At 36.5% G+C, this 24,622-nt stretch overlaps 1 long non-coding RNA gene and 1 other non-coding gene across 2 annotated transcripts; both read right to left on the bottom strand.

Moving 5' to 3' along the window:
- Nucleotides 1–5,918: 5,918 nt before the first annotated feature.
- Nucleotides 5,919–6,654, bottom strand: LOC140177306 (uncharacterized). The gene is made up of 2 exons (XR_011869129.1): nt 6,526–6,654; nt 5,919–6,078 (listed from the first exon to the last, which is right to left on the bottom strand). It is a non-coding gene; the product is annotated as an uncharacterized lncRNA (long non-coding RNA).
- An 11,740-nt stretch (nt 6,655–18,394) lies between these two features.
- Nucleotides 18,395–18,501, bottom strand: LOC112731215 (small nucleolar RNA R71). The gene has a single exon (XR_003167002.1). It is a non-coding gene; the product is annotated as a small nucleolar RNA R71 (small nucleolar RNA).
- Between the last annotated feature and the right edge of the window lie 6,121 nt (nt 18,502–24,622).

Below are 24,622 nucleotides of genomic sequence, written 5' to 3'. Positions count from 1 at the left end.
ATGAATAAGAGTGTGTAAAATTTCGCGGCCGCCTTTGGTGAGTTAATAAATATAATAGCTTCCCAATATCTGAGCACTTAAAGAACTCCCATGGCTACATGTAAAAAATTAAAAGAAGAGCAAAGCATGAAGAAAACACTAGAAACTTCGGTGGACAATGAAGAACATGTCTTTGTATTGGAACAAGTGGAGGAAGCCATAATAGTTGCAGAGGAAGAAGTGGTTGAAGACTTGGGAGATGCTGAACCTCCATGGGAAAGTCAGGTTATAAAACCTCCTTCCAAGGCGATTGAAATTGATGCTGAGGAGGGTGTACAACCTCCATTGTATATCATGACTAGGGACTTGGAATAGGTTGATCAAGAGATGGAGATTAAAGAAGAAAAAGAAGCTTGCAAAGAGGTGGAAGTTGTCAAAGAGCACAAGGGAGTGGAGCTTGAAATCTCTGTTCCAAACTTGTTAGAGACCCCTCCCCCTAAGTTGCCATCATCCTTCACAACATTCAAGTGGGTAAAATTCATATCCCTTAGCTTTCTAATTCCACTTGAATATGGGCTACTGGAGACAGATGGTCAACTTAGAACTCTTTGTGGCATTAAGAGTAAGAGGAAGATGGTCAGTGGTAAGAATTATCCTGCAAGGTTCATTATGGTTGGAAGCTTTAAGTTTAAACGCAAGGGTTGGTGTAAAGCTCAATTGAATGGGTCTAGGAAGTTGTTTGGATGCTTCAGTGAGAATTCTAAAGCTGAACCACCCAGATGGAATCATGATGATCAACTTGAAGACGGGTGTAAAAGCAAGATTTAGGATCCTGGAATCTGTTCTGACATCCAACACCTCGGGAGCCTGAGAATCTGTTTGAAGCTGCTCAAAGGCTTTACGTGCCTAGTTTGGGATCCTGGAGGCTATTGGAATTACAAACATTGGTGGAGATTCCTGGATGAGTTCAAACACAAGCCACCATAACAGGAAGCTCATCAAATGTCTAACTTAAGGACTTTAACTAAAAGTGCGAGGTGGGAGACAACCCACCATGGTATGATCCTTCCTTTTTCATTTTTAGTTAGTTTTATTTGTTTTCGAGTTTCATTTTATTTTATTATATTGAACCTAGAGTTTTGCATCACATTCATATTAACACTGCATTCTGCATTTTTAATGCATTAAAAAAAAAGAGAAGCACGCACGCGACGCGGTAGCGTCGCTGACGCGTCCGCGTCATGTGGAAAAAATGGCTCCCACGCGACCACGTCACCCACGCAGCCGCGTGACCTGGAAATCGACGTACGAAGGGTGCACGACCGAAAGTTGTGCGAGAGTGGTGCTGGATTGGTGCTGACCGCACACGCCTTACCACGCGAACGCATGGCTCACGCGTCCGCGTCATATCCCTATGATGGCCACTCACGCGATCGCGTCGACCACGCGACCGCGTCACCCTGGATTTTGGCAATACCAAGTTTCGAACAGAGAGTTGTGCGACCGCGAAGCTGCACTCGCGCCACTAGCACAAATCAAGTCACGCGATTGCGTGCTCCACGCGTCCGCGTCGCTTGACCTTATTGCACACCACGTGACCGCGTCACCCTTGCGACCGCGTCGCTAGCGTCACACAACCTATCCAGATTAGTGCAAATTTTCTTATCTTTTCTTCTCTAATCCTAATTTCTTCTATCTTTTTTTCTTTCTTCTTTCTTTCTTACTTTGTTTCTTTCCCTTCTCATTCTTCTTATCTTTTATTTTATTTTATTTTATTTATTTGCATACTTTCATTCATTGCATATTTTTATTTTTCTAAATTTATTATTTTACCATTGGTGTTCAAATGTTCTTATTCAACTGTTATATCTTTTCTGGTATTATCTTGGTGCTTATGACTTGTTTTATTCTGATTGGGTAACATTATTTAAATCAATGCCAATCTTTTATATCTGTATTACTTTTGCATTGACATGAATTTATATTATCTCTCCTTCCCCACTCTCTTCCCCATTGTTGTACATTTTGTACCACTGGCATGCCATGGCTTCTATTGTTTTCTCACTTACATGTTGTAGCTACCATGTAATTGAGACCCTTATTATTTGGCATTAACCTACCCATACTGTATTTATTTTCCTATCTTTATTTCTGGGTTACTCTTCTTCCCTTTTTCTTTTAGGATGGCCACCCAGAAGGGAAGCAGAAGACGTTTACATGGGGAGACAGACAAGTTCATCTGCAAAATCTTGAAGAAAAGCATCAGTTGGAGCAACCAGTCCACCTGCACATCTCAGCATGCACCGAGGATGGTGTAATCTTTAAGTGTGGGGAGGTCGATACCGATCTCCATGGGTTAGTTATTTCCTGACTCAACACCAAAATTTTTATTTTATTTGTTTGTTCATTGTTGCATTTGCATGTTTGATTGCATATTTGTTTAATTTTGTGCATATTTTACCACTTGGTTGAAGTAATATTTTCTTTTTCAAGAAACTTTTTAGAGCATTTCACTAATTTGAATAAAATTTAATGTTACACTTGTTTGAAGAGATATTATACTAGAACATGGTTTAGAGCTCGAACATACAAAACCAGTGAGATTTTTGAGCCTATTTGAATTGGTTGCATTTTACCAACCAATATTTTATTTTTTGTGTGTGTTTTTCTCTCTAAAATTGTGATCTTTGTCTTGCTTAATTCTATATTTCCATGGTTTGATGTATACATGCAATTATATGATTGAGGCCTTTGTTTCACTGAGCTTACATACCCATATGGCCTTACCTTTTATTATCCTTTGCAAACCAATTTGAGCCTATTTTATCCTTTTTATTCTTTATTTTAGCTCATCACTAACTCTAAGCGGAAAACAATAATGTCCTTAATTTGAATCCTTGGTTAGCTTAGACTAGTGAGGGTGCTTATGATTTAAGTGTGGGAAAAGTGGGTTTCAAAACATTTGGTTTGAGAATTGGGTGTTATATATCTTTATGAAAATGTGAAAGAAATGTTTAGGACATGTTCATGCATTCAATAATTTAATCATATGCATTGAGAAAAACAAAAGAAAAAGAAAATATACATACATATATATATATATATATATATAAAAGAGAGAGAAAAAGAAAGAAAAAGAGCAAATAAGTAAAAGGGGACAAAATACCCCAAAGTAAATAGTGAAAGCAATGCATATGTACTGTACTTGAAATTAGAATGCATGAATATGTGGAAAACATGGTTAATGGATAGTTAGATGTGGTATTATGATTACATGGATTGTTTAAAGTTAGGTGGAAAGTTTAAGTTAATTAAGGATTCAGATTTTAGTCCACTTGACCAAATACAATCCTACCTTGACCCTAACCCCATTACAATCCTTAAAAGACCTCTTGATATGTGTATCTGTGCATTAAATTTATGTTGATTGTTAGATGAAGAGCAAGCCTTAGAAAGCAAGGTTAGTGGAGAATTGAGAGAATCGAACCTTAAACACTTGAGTGATTAGAGTGTATACACTACCAGTGAGGGTTCGATGCTCAATCCCTTGTTCCCTGCTTTCATGAGCTATCTTCTTACAAGTTTACTTGTACTTTATTTTGTATGATTTGAATTAGTGGAATCTGATTTATATTCGTCTTGGAGAACTTATTTTACTTTTAACCAAGTAGGTAGAAACATTCTGCATATAGTTGCATTCATACAGATAGGTTGCATTTCATACATTCTACCATTCCCCTTCACCTTTATAGTTTCTCTTGAGCTTAGCATGAGGACACACTACAAGAAAAATACCCATTCAGGTACACTTGAAAAGTGTAGCCAAAAGTGAAAAAAAATGATGCCTTAGGCTACGGCTACGCTTTTTGGGCTACGGCTACATTTTTTGGGTGATTCCTATTCAGCCGTTGCCTATTCTCAAAGGCTACGCTTTTCTGCACCAAGGGCTACGCTTTTGACGTTTGGGAATAGGCTACGCTTTTCAAGTGATGCTGTCTAGGACCAAAGGCTACGCTTTTCAGCTTTCATTTTTCCAAAATAGGCTACGCTTTTCAACGCTACTGCATCACTTGTAAAGCGTAGCCACATTATATACCATAGCTACTTTTTATAAGTGTAGCCTTAGGTCCCTCTTTTTTTTGTATACTACAGCTACTGTATATAAGTGTAGCCTTAGGTCTCATTTTTTTTCTATATATATCTAATAATTATTAATACAACATAATAGTTAATAATATGATTACATATATAATAATTCTGCATTTTTATTTAAATGAGTTGAATATTATAAAATAAAAATAAATACATAATTATACTTATAATACACTTATAATAATTATACTTATAAATGCCTGGTAAGAGAAGTGGCGAATTACTACAAAGTTACGAGCTTCAAGAAATTCAAAGAAATAACACACTTATAATAAATTGCAAATCAGTATGTTCTTCTATTATCATAGAAATATCATCATGTTAAGGACATTTTTGTTGGGGGGGGGGACTATAAGCCAACTTGTTCAACTATTGAGTTACTAACTTCAGTCAGCTCTTGGTCAGGGATCCTCGCCAATAGAGACACTTCCAGTCTTGCATCATTGTTGTCGGCTAGTTGAGCTTCAAAATATTCATCAAATGCAACTGACAGAGGTGATTTCAAATTCAGAATGATATATTGAAATTGATATTATAAAGCAAAAGATAGATAGCTAGGTAAATTAATTATACAGCAAAATAATTAAGTTTTGTACCTGAACCATAGAGAGACAGTAGCTTTAGCTCCTTTAGGTAAAACTTTATAATCATAGGATTTAAGAAGTTCAACACTAGCCAATGGATTCCCGCCAAAGGTACTGTAATCAATAATATACAAAGAAGTTCAGCACTCTTCTCTTGTTTAATTAATAAACAAAATTGCTTTCATTTCAATAAATGAAATTACTCGACCTATACAGAAGACTAAAAAATATTGCCAAGTGGTAAATAGAAGTATAAAACTTCAGACAACAGTCACAACTATCGGCAAGAAAATGTAAATAAAGGAATCATAATAAGGTCCATTTATAAAAAGCATTTGTATGATAAAATCAAACCTTCCATGCTCTCCTGGTTTTATACAAAGCATTACATCCTTGTCTGCAAGAACTGCACTCACAGGAAAAACTCCTCCACCCAATGCTTTCCTTAGTATCTGAGTAAAAAGACATAATAAGGTTCAACTCATAGTGCTGGGAAAGAATAAAAAGATATACAATTCACAAGGTTAAGCTGATTTCTATTTTCTAACCACAACATCTGGGCGAACTTCTTCCCAGTCACAAGCCAGCATCTTCCCTGTTCTTGCTAACCCACTTTGTATTTCGTCTGCAATCATCAACACATTATATCTGGTGCAAAGATCTCTAACAGCTTTCAAATAGCCATCCGGAGGAATGATTACCTTCAAATAAATAATAAAAACATATCAAAAGATGCAACCGAGATATGTACTTTGAGAAATCAGAACATAATAAAAATATGAATATTCAACCGAATGTCATGGCTCTTGACCAAAATGAAATCTATAAGCACACTTATCTTTTTTTTAGCCAAAGAATTTGAAGAAGCAACAAGGATTTCCCATTGTATGTAAACATAATATAAAACAATCAAATGGTGAGACCGGAAATAACATCATCAAACTATAACATCTGGGTATAATGTATATAGCAACTTCTTTAGCATCTCAATTTTTAATTCAACCAACAAGGTGAGTGTTGCCAAGCAGATTAAGTGTCCTCAAAAGATCATACCCCAGCTTCACCCTGGATGGGTTCCAAAAGAAAACCAGCTATGTGTTCTTTTTCTAAATTTTTTCACAGAAAAAAAAAATCAAAGATCAGTCAATTTAAACTAAAATATAGTGATGAAAATGTAAAGCAAAGTATGGGAGCACTAAGAACCTTTAAAAATTCTTTCAAGGGCTTCTGCATCACCAAAATCAACTTTAAGATGGCCAGGCAATAAAGGACCAAAACCCCGGGTAGCTTCATTGTCACAACTCATAGATATAACAACTAGTGTACGGCCATGGAAGCAGCCACAACATGACACAATAATAGCCTGCCACAAGTATCCGTGAACATAAATAGACAAACACAAGGAAAATTAAAATCTGCATCTCATAAACAGAAAAGAAGATGCTATATTTTGAAGAGTAGACTTCCTTCATTTTATCTTTGCAGAGGAGGAGTACCAATACATCTTACAAGCATTTAGTTTCCAAAATATTTATTGAGAACATATGTCAAAACAGATTCTTCAGGCCATAGCTAAAGCATTTCTCCCTTTAGTTTTGTAAATACTATTAATATCCACAAAGAAAAGGGGGTTGGGGGAGGAAAAATAAAGTCATAAAGTATTGTGGATTTCAGCTTAGCATGTCATGAGATATTCCTTGTGTACTAGGCCACAGACCCACACTAAGCAAACATTCACTTCAACCTCATAACCTTGGAAAATGTAAAACATTAAGATATGACTACTGTTAAGATGATCTTATTGTTATACCTCATCTTTGGGAATTCTTTTCTTTTCATAACCCCACTTTCTTGCTAATTTCAGAGCTGTTTCCACTCCTTCAGCACCAGTGTTCATGGGAAGAACCATATCATAACCAAGCATACTTGTCAAATGCTCAGGAAATGGTGGAAACTGATCATTGTAAAAGGCTCGAGAGCTCAGGGTCAGCTTTTCTGCCTGCTCTGTTAAGGCTTTCAGAATTTTAGGATGGCAATGTCCCTAAGAAAAAGACAGGCACTTCAATAATTAAAAATTAACTTCTATAACTCATTTGGGCACCATTTTTGAATCAAAATTCGAGATCTATAGCTTAGGGAATAACCATGAGACAAGTGCATAGCAACCAAAGGACATCATCACGCACTTCAATCATGAAAAAGGAGCAATGCTTTAATACCAGAATTCATGTAAATATCAAGCACCTCTGAGCAGGAACAGGGAGATCTGGTACTCCTCCAGAAGAATTGCCATATAAATATAAAAGCAGAGTTTAGTGGAGCATCACTTCTTATTTTTTTGCACCACAACAAGATTAATGATAATGCCTTCACAGATATAACCTGCTTGATTAAACACAACAATCAGATGAAGTTGCAAAATTAAGATTACCCTTAATCAAAGTAAATTGAACAGATTTCATATATAAAATATAATTTTTACCTAAAAGTTAAGCAAATCAAAACAAGCTATATATATGTATTTCACAGATTAAAACTCCCAAATTAAAACCCCTAAAATCGGAACCCTAAACCTCTGAAATTTCAGAACCAAATAGAAATTAATACATACATATTCAACGATGTGAGCACAGATAAGACGATAATGAGAAGCACGGAGATGACGATGGTGACAGTGGCGCAGCAACAGCGATGGTCAGAACAGCGATGGTCATCAGCGATTAGGGCATGGAGAAGACGATTAGGGTAGAATGGAGAAGAAGAGCGATGGTCAGTGCAGCAACAGCGACGATCATCAGCGACGGCGAGAATGGCGAAGGTGAGGGTTGTGTGCGACAGGGTTGGCGAAGGTGAGAAGCGCAGAGATGAGAGCGAACAGGAGTGACGGTCAGTGGTGAGTGGTGATGAGTGGGTTTCTTCGCGATGGTGAGAGGGTTTCTGCGCGATGGTGAGTGGTCAGTGGCGATGGTGAGTGGTTTCACGGTCAGTGCAGGGATGAAGGAAAAAGAGGGAAAAAAGAGGAATTTACACAAATTTTACTAAGTGTTTCGAGAAAAAGAGGGAAAAAAAAGTTACCAAGTGTCAAGTTTTTGGCTTTAGATACATTAGGCATCACTTTTTAAGTGTACTTAAAACTTAACAAATAAGCTACTCTCTAAAAACGTTTCCTTTGATATAAAAAGTGAACCCATAAATATTAATCTAAGGCTACGTTTTATAAGTGATTTCTATAATACCTAAGGCTACACTTTTTAAATGATGCCACAATTGTGTATCCTTTTCCCTCATAAAAAGGCAACACGGAGAAAAGCGTAGCCTATTAATAGGCTACGCTTTTCAAATGTAGCTTAAAAAAAGTGTGGCTGAATGGGTATTTTTCTTGTAGTGACATGCTAATGTTTAAGTGTGGGGAGGTTGATAAACCACTATTTTATGGTTTATCTTGTGCTCAATTGAGTGGATTTTATCAACTCATTACCCACTTATTCATACTATTTGCATGGTTTTACAACTCCTTCCTGATTTTGTGCTATGATTGAAAACATGCTTCTTTGATCTTATATTTGCTTATTATTAATCCTCTCTTATTACCATTAGATGTCTTGATATGTGTGATAAGTGCTTTCAGAGATTATAGGGCAGGAATGGCTTGGAGGATGGAAAAGAAGCATGCAAAAGTGAAAGGAGTACCAGAAGTTGAAGAAACTGCAAAGCTGTCAGCCTGACCTCTTCGCATTCAAACAGTCATAACTTGAGCTACAGAGGTCCAAACGACACGGTTCTAGTTGCGTTAGAAAGCTAACGTCTGAGGATTCGATTTGATATATAATATGCCATAGTTGCTCTGACGCTAGGTGACGCGACCGCGTGCTCCATGCGGACGCGTCGCAGTGACGGAAATTCAGCATGTTGAATTCGCAACCAGCGAATTCTGGGTTGTTTCTGACCCAGTTCTCGGCCCAGAAAACACATATTAGAGGCTATAAAGTGGAGGAATGTATCCATTCATAAACAAGCTTTCAAATTCACAATTTTAGGAGTAGATGTAGTTTTTAGAGAGAGAGGTTCTCTCCTCTCTCTTAGGAATAGGATTTAGGACTTCTCTTAGTTTTAGGAGTAACTCTCAATCCAGGTTCAATGTTCTTTTATTTATTTTTTCAATTTAATTTATGAACATCCATGTCAGATTTAAGTTCTTTTGTTAATGCAATTTGAGGTATTTCAGTTTAATATTGCTTTCTTTTATTTACATGATTATTGCTTCCCATCTGAAGACATTCTTATTCCAGTAGATTTACTTTTCCCCTTTTGGTTTTGGTTAAGAAATCAGTAACTCAGGAATTATCCAATTCAACAGCATAATTGATAATTGTTATCTTGTCAATTGAGTTGAACTTCAATAATCCCAATCTTTTCTTAGGAAATAAATAGGATTTCAAGATCAAACCAATTTATCCCTTGACTTTCCTTTACTTTAGTAAAGGTCAACTAAAGTGGAATTAAGATTCAACTTTCATTATTATTAATAAGGATAACTAAGTCTGGACTTCCAATTTCTCATACCTTGCCAAAAGTTTATTTTATAGTTATTATTATTTTATTTTACTTGTCATTCAACTAACTTTTTACCTTAATCCAAAACCCCAATTTACAAGACTCATAACCAATAATAAGAACACCTCCCTGCAATTCCTTGAGAAGACGACCCGAGGTTTAAATACTCGGTTATCAATTTCAAAGGGGTTTGTTACTTGTGACAACCAAAATTTTTGTAAGAAAGGTTGATTGCTTGGTTTAGTAACTATACTTACAACGAGAGTTTACTATAACCTCTAAACCATCAATCTTCAGTTCTTCACTCTCCTTAAAGAGCTCGGCCATGTCGTCATAAAGGCCCAAGTAGACCCACACGAAAGGATGCAGCCCACTCTAAAGGCGGCTAGCCTAAAGAAATAAGGTGGTTTTTCTCAAGAGATAAAGATAAGATAACTGACTTATCTTAAAGTTCATTCCACGCTACTATAAATACACTGGAGCACCCATGTATAACTCATACTCTGATTCTACACAAAAATCTACCTAAAGCATGTGCTAACTTAAGCATCGGAGTCTCTTGCAGGTACCACCACCCTCCAGTGATCAAGGATCAGTAGCACCACCAGATCCAACAAAGTCGGACGCGATAGCTCTAGTCACAATAACAGATCTCATCCAGGATCGACCTTCGGTTTCAGGTAATCCTCGGAACACTTAGGTTGAGAATCTAACCATATCCTAGCTCTGTCTCTAACAACAAAAGGGAAAAGCATAAGTCTGTAGACCTCAGGATTTACTCCATTGGTCTTAACAGTGTCACAGATTTGCGAGAATTCAGATATGAATTGATGTGAATCTTCCAGTGAAAGTCCATAAAATTTGTAATTCTGTTGCATTAGAGAGACTAACTGGGGCTTAAGCTCAAAATTATTTGCTCTAATGGTAGGTATGGAGATATTTCTTCCATAGAAATCAAAATTGGGTGCAGTGAAGTCACCAAGAACCTTTCTTGTATCTCCTCCATTGTTCTGCTCGGCTGCCATGTTTGTGTTTTCAGTTTCTTGTTCGTAAATTTCTGTGAGGCTTCTTCTGAAGTGTTGTGCTTTAACGTGTTGTAAACGCTTCCTTAGGGTCCTCTCAGGTTCAGGATCAGGATCAAAGAGAGGTTCTTTATCTCTGTTCCTGCTCATAAACAAGGAAAAAGAAGACAAGAAAGAAAAAGAATGGGAGCTCTATGTCAAAGAATAGAGAACTCCCTGTGAGATGTGAAGAATAAAGAGGAATGAAGATAGAGGAATGAGAAGAAGAATTCGAATAGAGGGGGTAAAGAACTCGAAAATTAAGAAGTAAAAAGATAAACTAGAATTAAAATATTTTGTTTTTATTTTATTTATTTATTTAATTTCGAAAACAAGAAGGAAATTAAAAGCTAATTAACTAAAATGATTTGAAAACTTGACTGTGATTTTCGAAAAAGAAGAGAGAGAAAGAATTGAGAGGTTTTCGAAAATAGAAGAGAGAGGAATTAGTTAGGAAGTTTTGAAAAAGAAAAAAGAAAAAAGAAGTAACTAATTAAGAAAGATTTGAAAATAAGATAAGATAGGAGAATTGAAAAAGGTTTGATTTTAAAATTTAAAATTAGAAAAGATAAGATAAAAATTAAAAAGATTTGAAAAAGATTTGATTTGGAATTTTGAAATTGAAACAAGATAAGATAAAGATTTGAGAATAAGTTAAAAAGATAAGATATGAAGAATTGAAAAAAAAAAAGATTTGGAAAGGATAAGATTTGAAATTTGATTTTTGAAAAAGATTTAATTTTGAAATTTGAAATGAATTTTCAAATTTTAAATTTTGAAATTGAGTTTTAAAATTTGAATTTGAAATAAGATGAGATAAGATTTTTTGAATTTTAAAGAAAGATAAAAAGATAAGATAAAGATTTGAACATGATATGAAAAGATAAGATTTGAAATTCAAAATTTAAACTTTACTAACAAGAAAATACCAATCTTAGAAATTTTTAAATCAAGATAAGAAAAGAAGGTAAGAATTTTGAAAATTTCAATAAAGATAAAAAAGATATGTTTTTTATTTTTTGAATTAATGAAGAAAGAGAAAAACAACTAAAAGACACCAAACTTAAAATTTTTAGATTAAAGACACCAACTTTTTGAAAAAAATAAAAGAAAAACACCAGAAGACACCAAACTTAAAAATTTTAAGATCAAAATAAAAAAGAAACAAGAACAACTTGAATACCAAAAAAGAACACTTAAGACAATTTCGAAAATTCAAAGAAAACAAATCATACACAAAAGACACCAAACTTAAGAATTGACACTAGACTCAAATAAAAGACACTATTTTTGAAAAAAGACACCAGAAAGTTCGAAACTTTAACAAGAACAAGAAAAAAAGATTCAAACAAAATAGTAAAAAGTACCTAATCTAAGCAACAAGATAATCCAATAGTTTGTCAAATCCGAACAATCCCCGGCAACGGCGCCAAAAACTTGGTGCACGAAACTGGCTCCACACATTTCGCATAAATGGACCGGCAAGTATACCGGGTCGTCCAAGTAATACCTCAGGTGAGTGAGGGTTGATCCAACGGAGATTATTGGTTTGAGCAAGCAGTGGTCACCTTGCAGATCTTAGTCAGGCGGATAGAAAATATATTTGTCACGAGAAAACACATAAAACAGAAAAATAAATAAAACATTACTAGATAGGTGTGAAATCAATGGTGATAGAATGGTTGAGGCTTCGGAGATGCTTCTTCCTTCTGGATCAACTTTTCTCACCATATACTCCAACTTCTGATGGATTTATTCCATGGCAGGCTGTATATGATTAACGCCGGGTCAGCGGTCATCCAATCTGATCGAGGGTGAAGCTCTAGCAATCCATTCCCTTGGTGATCCTACTCAAAATGCCACAGACAAGGTCGGATCTTCTGGATCAGAGAACGCTACTCCTTGGTTTCTAGCATATACCACAGAGGCCCTAATCGCCCCGCACCTAAGCTGAACTGATGTCTCGAGAAGTCCCCAACGAAGCCGTGGATTAGCCATCTAAGAGATGTATAATTAAACTTGTGGTTCAATAATATCCCATCAAGGACTCAGACGAACCCATGTAGAATTGGGATGATGTTCAAGTTACACTCCCAATCTATTAGGATGAAGAACGAAGATACATCTTATAATAGAATCAAGCATAGGTTGAAGTGGAATAATGATATTATTAATTCATAAGAATCAGCAGAGCTCCTAACCTTAACCTTAGGAGGTTAGTGACTCGTACTATACATAATGTTCGAAAATATAAAATGGGAAAGAAGAAGATTGGCGGATCCCCAAAACAAGGGTGATCTTCTCCTATAAATACTAATCTAATAACTAAAGATTACAGAAATGGGATAAACTGGGTTGATAGTGTAAAAATCCACTTTTTGGGCCCACTTGGTGAGTGTTTAGGCTGAGCCAAGGGTGTCTCCACGTGCTAGGACTCCTTAGGGGCGTTGAACGCTGGCTTGGGACTCCCTTTTGGGCGTTGGACGCCAGCTGCTCCCTTTTGGGCGTCCAACGCCAGAAATACGGTAGGTGGGTGGCGTTGAACGCCAATTTTGGGCCTTCATTTCCAAAGCAAAGTATGGATTATTATATATTTATGGAAAGCCCCGGGTGTTAGCTTTCCATTCCCATTGAGAGCGTGCCATTTGAACTTTTGTAGCTCCAGAAAAGCTCCTTCGAGTGCATAGAGGTCAGATCCTGACAGCATCTGCAGTCCTTTCTCTGTCTCTGAATCAGACTTTTGCTCAAGCTCCTCAATTTCAGCCAGAAAATACCTGAAATCACCATAAAATACACAAACTCAAAGTAGAATCCAAAAATATGAATTTGGCACTAAAACCTATGAAAATAGAATAAAAGTTAAACAAAACATAATAAAAACTATATGAAAACGATGCCAAAAAGCATATAAAATATCCACTCATCAGGTAACTTGGCCATTTAATCAATGGGGACTAAATATACTCGTCCCCTTCCCATTAGCACCTAGACAGGTAAAATTTTTAATTTTCAAAATCAATTACTTTTCAAAATGGATAGAAGCTTAACCCTTGGCAAAAATTACGTCTCAACATATGATTTCCTTTGTGTGGAAAAATATTATCTTTTGATTCGGCATACCTTGGCACATTATCACTGATAATGGTCGCCAATTTGCCGATAAAAAATTCACCTTTTTTTGCAGAATTTAGGAATCAAACACCATTTTTTGTTGGTTGAACATCCACAAACAAACGGCCTGGCAGAAGCTGCCAACAAGGTCATCTTACACGCCTTGCAGAAAAAGCTTGACGATGCTAAGGAGCTTGGGTCGGAATTAATCCCAGAATTAATTTGGGGATACAACACTACTGATCATTCAACAACAAAAGAAATACCATTTCGTTTAGTATATGGTTCTGAAACAATGATACCTGTGTAAATCTCTCAATCTTCACTCCGAACTCAACTTGCCGATCTTGAGAACGGTGATGAAGCACGACAACAAGATCTAGACACAATTGAAGATGTGTGACTTCTCATAGAAATTCGTCACCGAGCTATGCAGCAGTATATAGCTCGGCAACACAACAAACAACTTCAACCAAGATCATTTCAAGTCAACGACTTGGTGCTGAAGAAAGCAGAACAAGCTAGAAGACCACCACACCATGGCAATTTAGCAGCAAATTGGGAAGGTCCTTTCCGAGTTATTGAAGGGCCTTCTGGTTACAATCACTCGATGGTAATACTCTGCCAAGTACCTGAAATGTCTCATCTTTAAAATTATATTACAGTTAAAGTCAGGGACAGGCAAGTACTCTTTTTCCTACTTACAAGATTTTTTCCGACAAGGGTTTTTCTTGGAGAGGTTTTAATGAGGCTTGCCTACCTGCACCTTTGTAATCAAAGGTCTATCAATACATATATAATACTAGTTTTTTGTTTATTCTATCTTGCTATTTTTCATTTTTATCCGAACTCAAACCTCTATCTTACTGACTTCTATTCAGAATCACATTATACTGATCTCAAATATTAAATTCAAAATTTTGATCTATGCTATCCTATCTTCTTACTTATATCTTTTTGAGATATAACCATTACACAACTATTGGCTAAGGTCAAGCAAACACAAATACTATAAAACGTATTACTATCAGGCAAACCATGCAAAAGACTTTACCAATTAAATAGCAACCAAAAGCAATGTTGGCAAACGCATCTAAATGTTCATATTGTTTTTAGATGTCACAATTATAAAAGTTCAAAAAGCTCCATAAAGGGCCACTAAAATTCTAAACAAACACAAAAAGTTAACAATACATAAGTCCAATTAAAATTAAACTGTTCGACATTCTCGTCCTCTTCTTCAGCTGCACCATCATCTTCAACCATGGTTCCATCTCGAACTATCTTCCCTGGATCTATCTGAGAAAAGTCAAACTTAGGAGCAAGAAACTTCGCCTGCAGTGAAGCCTGTTCAAACCCTTCCACAAACGAATCCAGGATCTCTGCCTCCTTCTGTTTTTCCATCACTTTCAACTTTGCCGTCACCTCAATCATCTGAGCACTCATGGTAGAAAGGTCAGCTTCCTTTTTCTTAAGATCCTCCACCTCCTTTACATAATTTTCTTTCATCAGCTTCAACTCCCTCTCACTCCCAGAAAACTTAGTTTCCAACTCGGCTACTTTGGCATTTTTTAAAGCCAGCTCCTCTTTCAAATTTGGATTTTGCTTCTGCCCGGCAAGTTTTCGATGCTTATTTTCTTGGCTACGCCCTAAGCTCGCTAGCCGAAAACCAAGCACCTTGCACAGCCAAACAAAAGCCATAGAAAATATAGATAAAAAAAACCAATCAACAATTACACCTATACAACAACCACAAAACATACCTGCATATATTGATCAATGGTGACATCCCCAACCTCGTTCGCCAGAGACACATCTGTCGGCGACTGGCAAACCTCGTCGGCAACGACCATATAAGAAAAATCCTTCCCCCAAAGCGATGAGCCATCCCTTTCCTCGGCAACGTCATGCAAATTTTTTTATTCTAAAAAAAAACCATGAATTTCTTCAATCAGAACCTCATCCCTATCTTCCTCGGAACCCTCAGGCAGATCCACCACGTCAGTTTTTCTCTTTTTCAAAATAACCCTTTTTTTCGGTTTAGGCTGATTCACCTCCTCAGCACCAACAGCTTTATCCGCTTTTGAAGTCAAACCCTCCTTCTCGAGGTTTTTAGTTTTAACCCAGGCTCTCAGGGTGGCAGCGGATACCCCGAGATATTTTTCCCTGAAAGCAAATAAAATCAAATAGTCAAGAAAATGTTTAAATTTTCTTCACACCACAATATTTCAGAAGCTTACCTAAATAATCTATCACTGCTTGCCTATTTTCACCGAGATTAGTTCTTTTTGGTCGACAACTTCTACCAAGTACTCAATAATACATTTATTTCTTGGATTTATCCCTTCAAATCCGAGAATATTCTGAAGTTCCGAGCACCACCACAAGGAAAATTTTTCCCCTAAATCCTGATATAAATAGAACGGGAAGTCATCCTCAACACTTCTCATTTTCAAATACATCTCTTTAAAGTCTTTAAACGATGACTTATATAACTTAAAAATAGCAAAACCTGGTGAACAATTCAGGTTAATCCAGCCACCTTTCCAAACACCTTTGGCTTGGAACATAGAGAAGAAAAGCTCCAATGAAGGTTTTTCTTCCAGATACTCCATCAACACCTCAAAGCTTCGCAAAAAAGCCCATCCATTAGGATGAAGCTGAGAGGAGCACAATTCAATTGCCTCAACACTTGACACTGAAATTCTAAAAATGGAAGCTTTATTCTCAGTTCCTGATGCATGAGCATCTTTCTTACCTTTTCCTATTGAATTTGCATTTAATTTGTTAAGTTTTATCAAGAATTAATTATCTTTTAGCCACTATGGATGCATTTGGTTGGATTTGATGGAGTTTCTGCGGAGAAAGAGAAGAAACCAAGGAGCTGACCAGCGAGGAGTGACGCGTGCGCGTGCCTGACGCGTATGCGTGATTCGGAGCTGTCTATGGTGACACGTGCGCGTACCTGACGCGTACGCGTGAAAAGCGAAGTTGCACAGTGACGCGTGCGCATACCTGACGCATACGCGTGACACGCGAAAAAGACCATCGACACGTACGCGTGATAAGCGCGAAGTGCAGAAAACGTTGATTCCTATTAATTCTGATTTAAACTTTATTTTTATTTTAAAATAGGTAAAGATATTATTTTAGTTTTAGAAGATAGATTTTAAATTAATTAGGATTAGATATAAAAGGGGATTGGAATTATTCCACAGGGAATTCCATTCAAACTACCAAAATACATTTTATCAGAATCCTTATTTTCTCTCTGAACTATGAGCAACTAAACCTCCATTGTTAAGGTTAGGAGCTCTGTCTATTGTATGGATTTATTCTATTGTTTTGCTATTTTAATTCATGTACTGATTTATATTTCAAGGATTTTTTTCGTTCTTTATTTTATGAATTTGGGTGGAACGGAAGTATGACCCTCTTTCTAATTGCGTTCTTGTATAACTTGGAAAAACTCTTTACTTGAACAATAGCTTGAAAATATATCCTCCTAAATTCTAATTATCTGGACTTAACGGGATACATGACATATAATCCTCTTATATTTGGGTAATTAGGATTTCTGTGGCACATAAACTAGAATTGAATTTCACCCTCTAATTGGAAATAATTGACCAAGGAATTGGCGGTTGATGAATTTTAGAAGAGACTAGAAAGGTCTAAGAAATTAGGGTCTAGTCACATATAGTTTGCCATGAATTAAATCTTACATGATTAAAATAAATTAATAAGAAAAGTCAATCCGAAAAATAGATAACTCTGAAGCCTTAATTGTTTCTCCATATTTTATTCCCAACTTATTTACTTGCCTTTCTTTAATATTCTTTCTATTGTTTAATGTCTTTGAACTCTCAAACACTATTTTCTGTTTACCTAACTAAGTAAATCAAGTAACTATTGTTGCTTAGTCCTTCAATCCTCGTGGGATCGACCCTCACTCACTTGAAGTATTACTTGGTACGACCCGGTGCACTTGCCGGTTAGTTTGTGGACTATAATTACCGCACTAAGTTTTTGGCATCGTTGCCGGAGATTGATAGGGATTAACAACTATCAGTTGTTTGATTGCTTAGATTAGGCATTTTAGTTTTAATTTTTTTTATTATTTTTGCTTAGTATTTTCGAAATAAATTTTTTTATAAATAAATGGCACTAATATTTTTCCTTAATTTCTGAAATTAAGTTTGGTGTCACCTAGTTAATTTTATTTTAATTTTCTTGTTTATTTTTCCTGTTAATTTTCAAAAAATTTCTGTCTAATTTCAGTTATCATTTTTGAAATTTATTTATTTATATTATTTAGTAATTTTATTTTATTATTTTACACAGGATACCTCACTGGGACTTCTCTGCACTCTGACGTAGAGAATCCCATCTTTTCTTGACTTCTGCTTGTTTATGCGTAGGAACAGGGACAAGAAACCTCTATTAGACTTTGATCCAGAACCTGAAAGGACTTGGAGGTGACGTTTACAACAAGCAAGACTTTACAAGGCTGCAGAATTCACTATGGATCCTAATAATACTGTTAATGCCAATGTGGCAAATCCAAATGAAAATGAACCACAAAGGAGAGTGCTTGGCTCTTACTCTGCTCCTACTGCAGATCTTTATGGAAAAAGCATTGTGGTGCCTCCTATAGCTGCGAACAACTTTGAGCTAAAGCCACAATTGGTCACCCTGGTGCAACAAAACTGCCAGTATCATGGTCTTTCCCACGAAGACCCAAATCAATTTGTTTCTAATTTTCTGCAGATTTGTGATATGGTGAAGACAAATGGAGTAAACCCAGAGATGTACAAACTCATGCTCTTCCCGTTTGCTCTGAGGGATGGAGCAAAGTTATGGCTAGATTCCCGACCCAAGGAAAGCTTGGATACTTGGGACAAGGTTGTTACTGAGTTTTTTACTAAATTTTTCCCACCAAAGAAGCTGACTAAGCTTAGGGTGGAGGTTCAGACATTCAGGCAGAAGGATGGTGAAACTCTTTATGAAGCTTGGGAGAGGTACAAGCTATTGACTAGGCAATGCCCTCTGGACATGTTCTCCAAATGGACCCGACTAGATATCTTTTATGAAGGCTTGGGTGAAATATCCAAGATGTGCTTAGATAATTCTGCAGGTGGTTCATTGCACAAGAAGAAGACACCAGAAGAGACTATTGAGCTGATTGAATTGGTTGCTAGCAACCAATATTTATACTCATCTAACAGGAATCCTGTGAACTCAGAGACTTCTCAGAAGAGAGGTGTGTTGGAAATGGAAGCTGTTAATGCTATTCTTGCTCAAAACAAGCTTATGTCTCAGCAAATAAATATACTTACTCAGTAGATGGGTGGCATGCAAGTCTTAGCTATCAACACCCAAAATCCACCTCAAGAGGTCTCTTATGACATGACAGGTAATTTTGTACAAAATGAGAATTATGACTATGCTCAATCTTTTTCTGAACAGGTCAATTACATGGGGAGTGGTCCTAGAAATCCCAATAATGATCCATACTCTAAGACATACAATCTTGAGTGGATGGACTAACCTCAGAAATCTCAGAATTTCAACAATAATTCTCAGGGCGGTTTTCAATAGAACAATCATAATAACCGCCAATTTCAGTCTCATCAACAACAACCACCTCAGCAGACAAACTCTCAATCCCAACAAGATTCTAATTGGGAAATGATGAGGAGTTTTATGCAGGAAACCAGAGCCTCCATTAGAAACTTGGAGGTGCAAATAGGCCAACTGAGCAAGCAAATACCTGAGAGGTCTACAAATACAATTCAAAACATGGAGATTCAGATGGGTCAATTAGCAACAAAAATTAATGAAATTGATAAAAGGACCATTAATAGCCTTCCTGGTAACACAACTCCAAATCCAAGAGAGAAATACAAGGCTATATTACCTTGATAAGTGGACAAGTGGCAAGTATGGAAGTACAAGTTAATAATGAGGAGCCAGTTGAAAAAGAAGCTCCAAAGGAGAAGAAGGACGAAGCAGAGCACGCCCCTCCAAAGCGTGCGGAAAACCCATTCTCAGACTCTCTTGACACTTATCCTACATTGCCAAAGGTTCCTGAGTACAAGCCTAAAATTCCATATCCTCAGAGACTTCAAAAGGAGACCAATGACAAGCAGTGGTCCTGACTAAAGAATGTAGTGCCATAATTCAGAATAACTTGCCAAGGAAGATGCCAGATCCAGGGAGCTTTCAAATTCCATGCACCATTGGGAGAACAACCTTTGAGAAAGCGTTATGTGATCCGGGAGCAAGCATAAATCTAATGCCCTTATCTGTGATGAAGAAGCTGCAAATCCAAGAGGCACAACCCACAAGGATAGCATTACAAATGGCAGAAAAATCTATGAAGCCTGCATACGGATTAGTGGAGAATATCTTGGTCAAAGTGGGTAAGTTCTTCCTCCCAGCAGATTTTGTGATTCTTGACACAGGAGAGGATGAGAATGCCTCTATAATTCTAGGAAGACTATTCCTAGCCACTGGAAGAGCTCTGATTGATGTGGAAGAAGGTGAATTAGTGCTTAGAGTGCATAATGAGCAGTTGGTCTTTCATGTCTTCAAAGATATACATTCAGCAGGTGAAGAAGAGAGGTGCATGCAGACTGAGCCTATTAATCCAAACCTTCAAAAACCCCCTGATGATGCACCGCAGAATCTGCAGCTCAAAACTCCTTTGTTGACAATCAATAAAATTTCTCCTGACATCAAACCTAAGTTTGGTATCGGGAATGCATCATCCACCAAGGAGGAGGTTTCCAAAAAGAAGAAAGTACCCAGAGGATGTAGAAACAAAAAGATCCCTACTGAAGGTTTCTCCCCAGGAATGAAAGTGGTGTTGACTAGCAATCTAGTGTGAATTTATACAGTAAACAGAATCCTCTTTCTGGAGCATATTGAGCTACTTTATGGAGACACAGGAAAGAAGTTCAAAGTAAGGGGTGAAGAGCTGAGCCCCTATGATCCTCCTCCTTAGAGGAGCTGACCGTCAAGCTAGTGATGGTAAAGAAGCGCTTGTCGGGAGGCAACCCGATAATTTCGTATCCTTAGTTATTTTTCGTAGTAGTGATTTTCTTATTTATTTGATTTTTATTGAGTTTTTACTGTTTTTCTTTTGTGTTAAGTGTGTTATGATCATGCAGCTATTTTAGAACAGGAACCGAACACTTCAAAAAAAAAAACATGCAAGCTGGTCCCCACAACACCCTTCTTCATCCCCTTATTCCCGTGATCACCCCCACCTACCCCCTTATTCATTCCCCATTCAAACCAACACCTCTCCCCTACCCTCCCCTATTAATTAACCATTAAACCCAACACCCCCCCCCCTTTCTATACACATATATATATTAAATAAATAAATAAATAACTATGTATATATAATAATAATAATAAAAAATAAATAAATTAAAAAAATCAACAACACAAAGAGATAATATATATATATATATTTTAATTATTTTAACCTTTTTTACTCTTTTATCATTTTATTCTTCTTTTATCATACTATTTGTTTTTACTCATCCGTATGTCTTTTTATGTCCCTTTCTGTTTTCAGTTCTTCTTTACTTGAGAACAAGCAACTTTTTAAGTTTAGTGTTGTCGCTTTGCTTTTTGGCTTTTCTGTTTATTTTAAATAGCGCCAAAGGGAGGCAAATCATCTTCACAGAGGAGCACAACCAGAAGAATGAGATGGCCACTAGGATAACTGAAGTGGTTGAGTTCCTTTCATTCTAATTCTCTTCCGTTCTTATTTTGTTGTCTTCTATTTTCTGTTGCTTTGATTGCCTGCATGATCTTTAGTACTTTCAGTTTTTAGAGTTAATTTCATTCTGTCATTTGCTTTTAGTAAAAAAAAATGTTTCATGTACCACTCACTTAACTTGAATCTAAAAAGAAAAGAAAAGAAAAGAAGTGATGTATTGCTTGAGAAATTGAGTTTAATTTTAAGAGTAGTCGCATTTATCCAAATGTGGTGGTATTTTCTATGACTCTGAATGCATGACATGAACAGTGCATATTTAAATTTGAATCAAAGAATGTTGATGTACAAGAAATAGAAATTTAGAGAACTATTATGAATTCTCTGCAATAAGTGAGAGTTTAATCCTTGAAGCAAAAGAAACAGCAAAAGAAAAAAAATATAATAATAAAAGCAAGGTCCAAGGCTCTGAGCATCAATGACAAGGGAGGTCAGACATGATTAAAAGCTCAAAGAGTTGTTTCCCTGGTCATATGCTTGTGGTGTGATTGTGTCAAGTAATCCTTGAGACAGAACACTAAGAGTCGAGATCAAATACATTTAACAGATATGCCAAAGGCTTTGAGCACCACTGTCTGGGAGTAACTGGAAAAAAAAACCAGAACTTAAAGAGAGTTCCCCAGTTAAGTGCTTGTGGTGTTTTGTGTCAAGTGAAGCTTGAGACAAAACATTTAAAGTCACGGGTAGGCTCAAGGTGTAAAGCACCAAAGAAAAAAATTACTGTGTTCAAGGGTTAAATTGAGTATAAAAGATCAGAGAACTCATAATATTATCAGGATTCTAATTCCAATTGACATTGATATCCTTTTGATTCAAAGAAGAGTGAGATGCCAAAACTATTCAGGGTTGCAGTTGTAAACCCCACTATAAGAAGAGATATGAGCTTAATCGAACTCTCATTCTCATGCAAATTCACATCCTAAGGTTATATTAGTTTGGTTGCTTGAGGACAAGCAACAATTCAAGTTTGGTGTTGTGATGCGTGAGCATCTTTCTTACCTTTTCCTAGTAAATTTGCATTTAATTTGTTAAGTTTTATCAAGAATTAATTATCTTTTAGCCACTATGGATGCTACTTTGAGTCTTGTGTAATTCTGTTTATTTTAGGTAGCATTTGGTTGGATTTGATGGAGTTTCTGCAGAGAAAGAGAAGAAACCAAGGAGCTGACCAGCGAGGAGTGACACGTGCGTGTGCCTGACGCGTACGCGTGATTCGGAGTTGTCCATGGTGACGCGTGCGCGTACCTGACACGTACGCGTGCGCATACCTGACGCGTACGCATGACACGCGAAAAAGACCATCGACGCGTACGCGTGACTGACGCGTACGCGTGATAAGCGCGAAGTGCAGAAAATGCTGATTCCTATTAATTCTGATTTAAACTTTATTTTTATTTTAAAATAGGAAAAGATATTATTTTAGTTTTAGAAGATAGATTTTAAATTAATTAGGATTAGATATAAAAGGGGATTGGAATTATTCCACAGGGAATTCCATTCCAACTACCAAAATACATTTTATCAGAATCCTTATTTTATCTCAGAACCATGAGCAACTAAACCTCCACTGTTAAGGTTAGGAGCTCTGTCTATTGTATGGATTGATTCTATTATTTTGCTATTTTAATTCATGTACTGATTTATATTTCAAGGATTGTTTTCGTTCTTTATTTTATGAATTTGGGTGGAACGGGAGTATGACCCTCTTTCTAATTGTGTTCTTGTATAACTTGGAAAAGCTCTTTACTTGAACAACAGCTTGAAAACATATCCTCCTAAATTCTAATTATCTGGACTTAACGGGATACATGACATATAATCCTCTTATATTTGGGTAATTAGGATTTCTGTGGCATATAAACTAGAATTGAATTTCACCCTCTAATTGGAATTAATTGACCAAGGAATTGGCGGTTGATGAATTTTAGAAGAGACTAGAAAGGTCTAAGGAATTAGGGTCTAGTCACATATAGTTTTCCATGAATTAAATCTTACATGATTAAAATAAATTAATAAGAAAAGTCAATCTGGAAAATAAATAACTCTGAAGCCTTAACTGTTTCTCTATATTTTATTCCCAACTTATTTACTTGCCTTTCTTTAATATTCTTTCTATTGTTTAATGTCTTTGAACTCTCAAACACTATTTTCTGTTTGCCTAACTAAGTAAATCAAGTAACCATTATTGCTTAGTCCTTCAATCCTCATGGGATCGACCCTCACTCACCTGAGGTATTACTTGGTACGACCCGGTGCACTTGCCGGTTAGTTTGTGGACTATAATTACCGCACCAGTTCCTCCCGAACACAGCTATGCATGAAGAAAAATTCAAAACCCTCTCCTCTATGATATACGTGATGAACACTGGAACATGGTAACAACTCAACACGAATCCCAGAACCTATTTTTACTATCTTCTTCAAATCTATCTCTTTCACAGCTTCCACATCCGTGAACAAAGATGTACACACTTTTACATCTTCAATAACCCAATCATATGACCAGTCCACTTTTTTCTTTTTATCTCTTTTTCTTTCAAAACCCATTTTCAACAACAAAAACTCAAAAGATGCAGAAAGAAGAATACACAGAAAGAAGAAAACTAGCACGTACCTCTTTTATTCTTTCTCAGAAACCTTCAAAAGCAATTCTTAACCCAAATGAAATAATGATTTGGGAGAAATTATTTGCATTCCAATGCAGTTAAGCAAAAGTTACCACCACTGGTTAAGTTCACTACACCCATTCCATCAATCAAATCACTGATCCAAATGGCATTGGAAATGAAAAACCCTTTAATGCCATCATTACTTATCTCTCTCTTCATTTAAAACTGTAACGTTTCCAAAGCAATTATTTAATATTATTTTTAATAAAGTACATTGAACTGGGGGCTCCATAGCTATACCACTTGCCGAGTTATTGCTCATCAAAAGCTCAACTTGCTTCATTAAAAATATCCTCAGGCTAAGCTTGGGGGCTATGATACGGCTGTTACAAATTCGATGTCATAACTCGGCATTATGCGCCATAACTCGGTATTATATACCATAACTCGGCATCAAGCGTTACACTTCGACTCACCGGATTAATTCTGAAATAAAAACGTCCGACCTAGTGTTGTCACCTACTAATTTCTAATAACTGCTCTTCAATATAGAGAGCCAACAGAAGCATAACCGACCTATCTTCCTTCACCTATAAAGGTATGATATTTTATCCTCAAAATGGCATATTGAATTCCGAACACTAACTTAAGTATTGGAGTGCCTTTGCAGGTACCCACCCTACTTTGTTCGTTCTCTCCACAAACGTGATACATTCTCGGACAAAAGCTCGGACTACCAGAACTTGTAAGTTCGGCGTTGAAGGCTATAGTTCGGCA

This window comes from Arachis hypogaea, chromosome 12 (genome assembly GCF_003086295.3).
Source record: "Arachis hypogaea cultivar Tifrunner chromosome 12, arahy.Tifrunner.gnm2.J5K5, whole genome shotgun sequence".
NCBI classification, from domain to species: Eukaryota; Viridiplantae; Streptophyta; class Magnoliopsida; order Fabales; family Fabaceae; genus Arachis; species Arachis hypogaea.
Note: the sequence above shows the minus strand (reverse complement) of the source record. Positions and strands in the feature narration are given on the sequence as shown.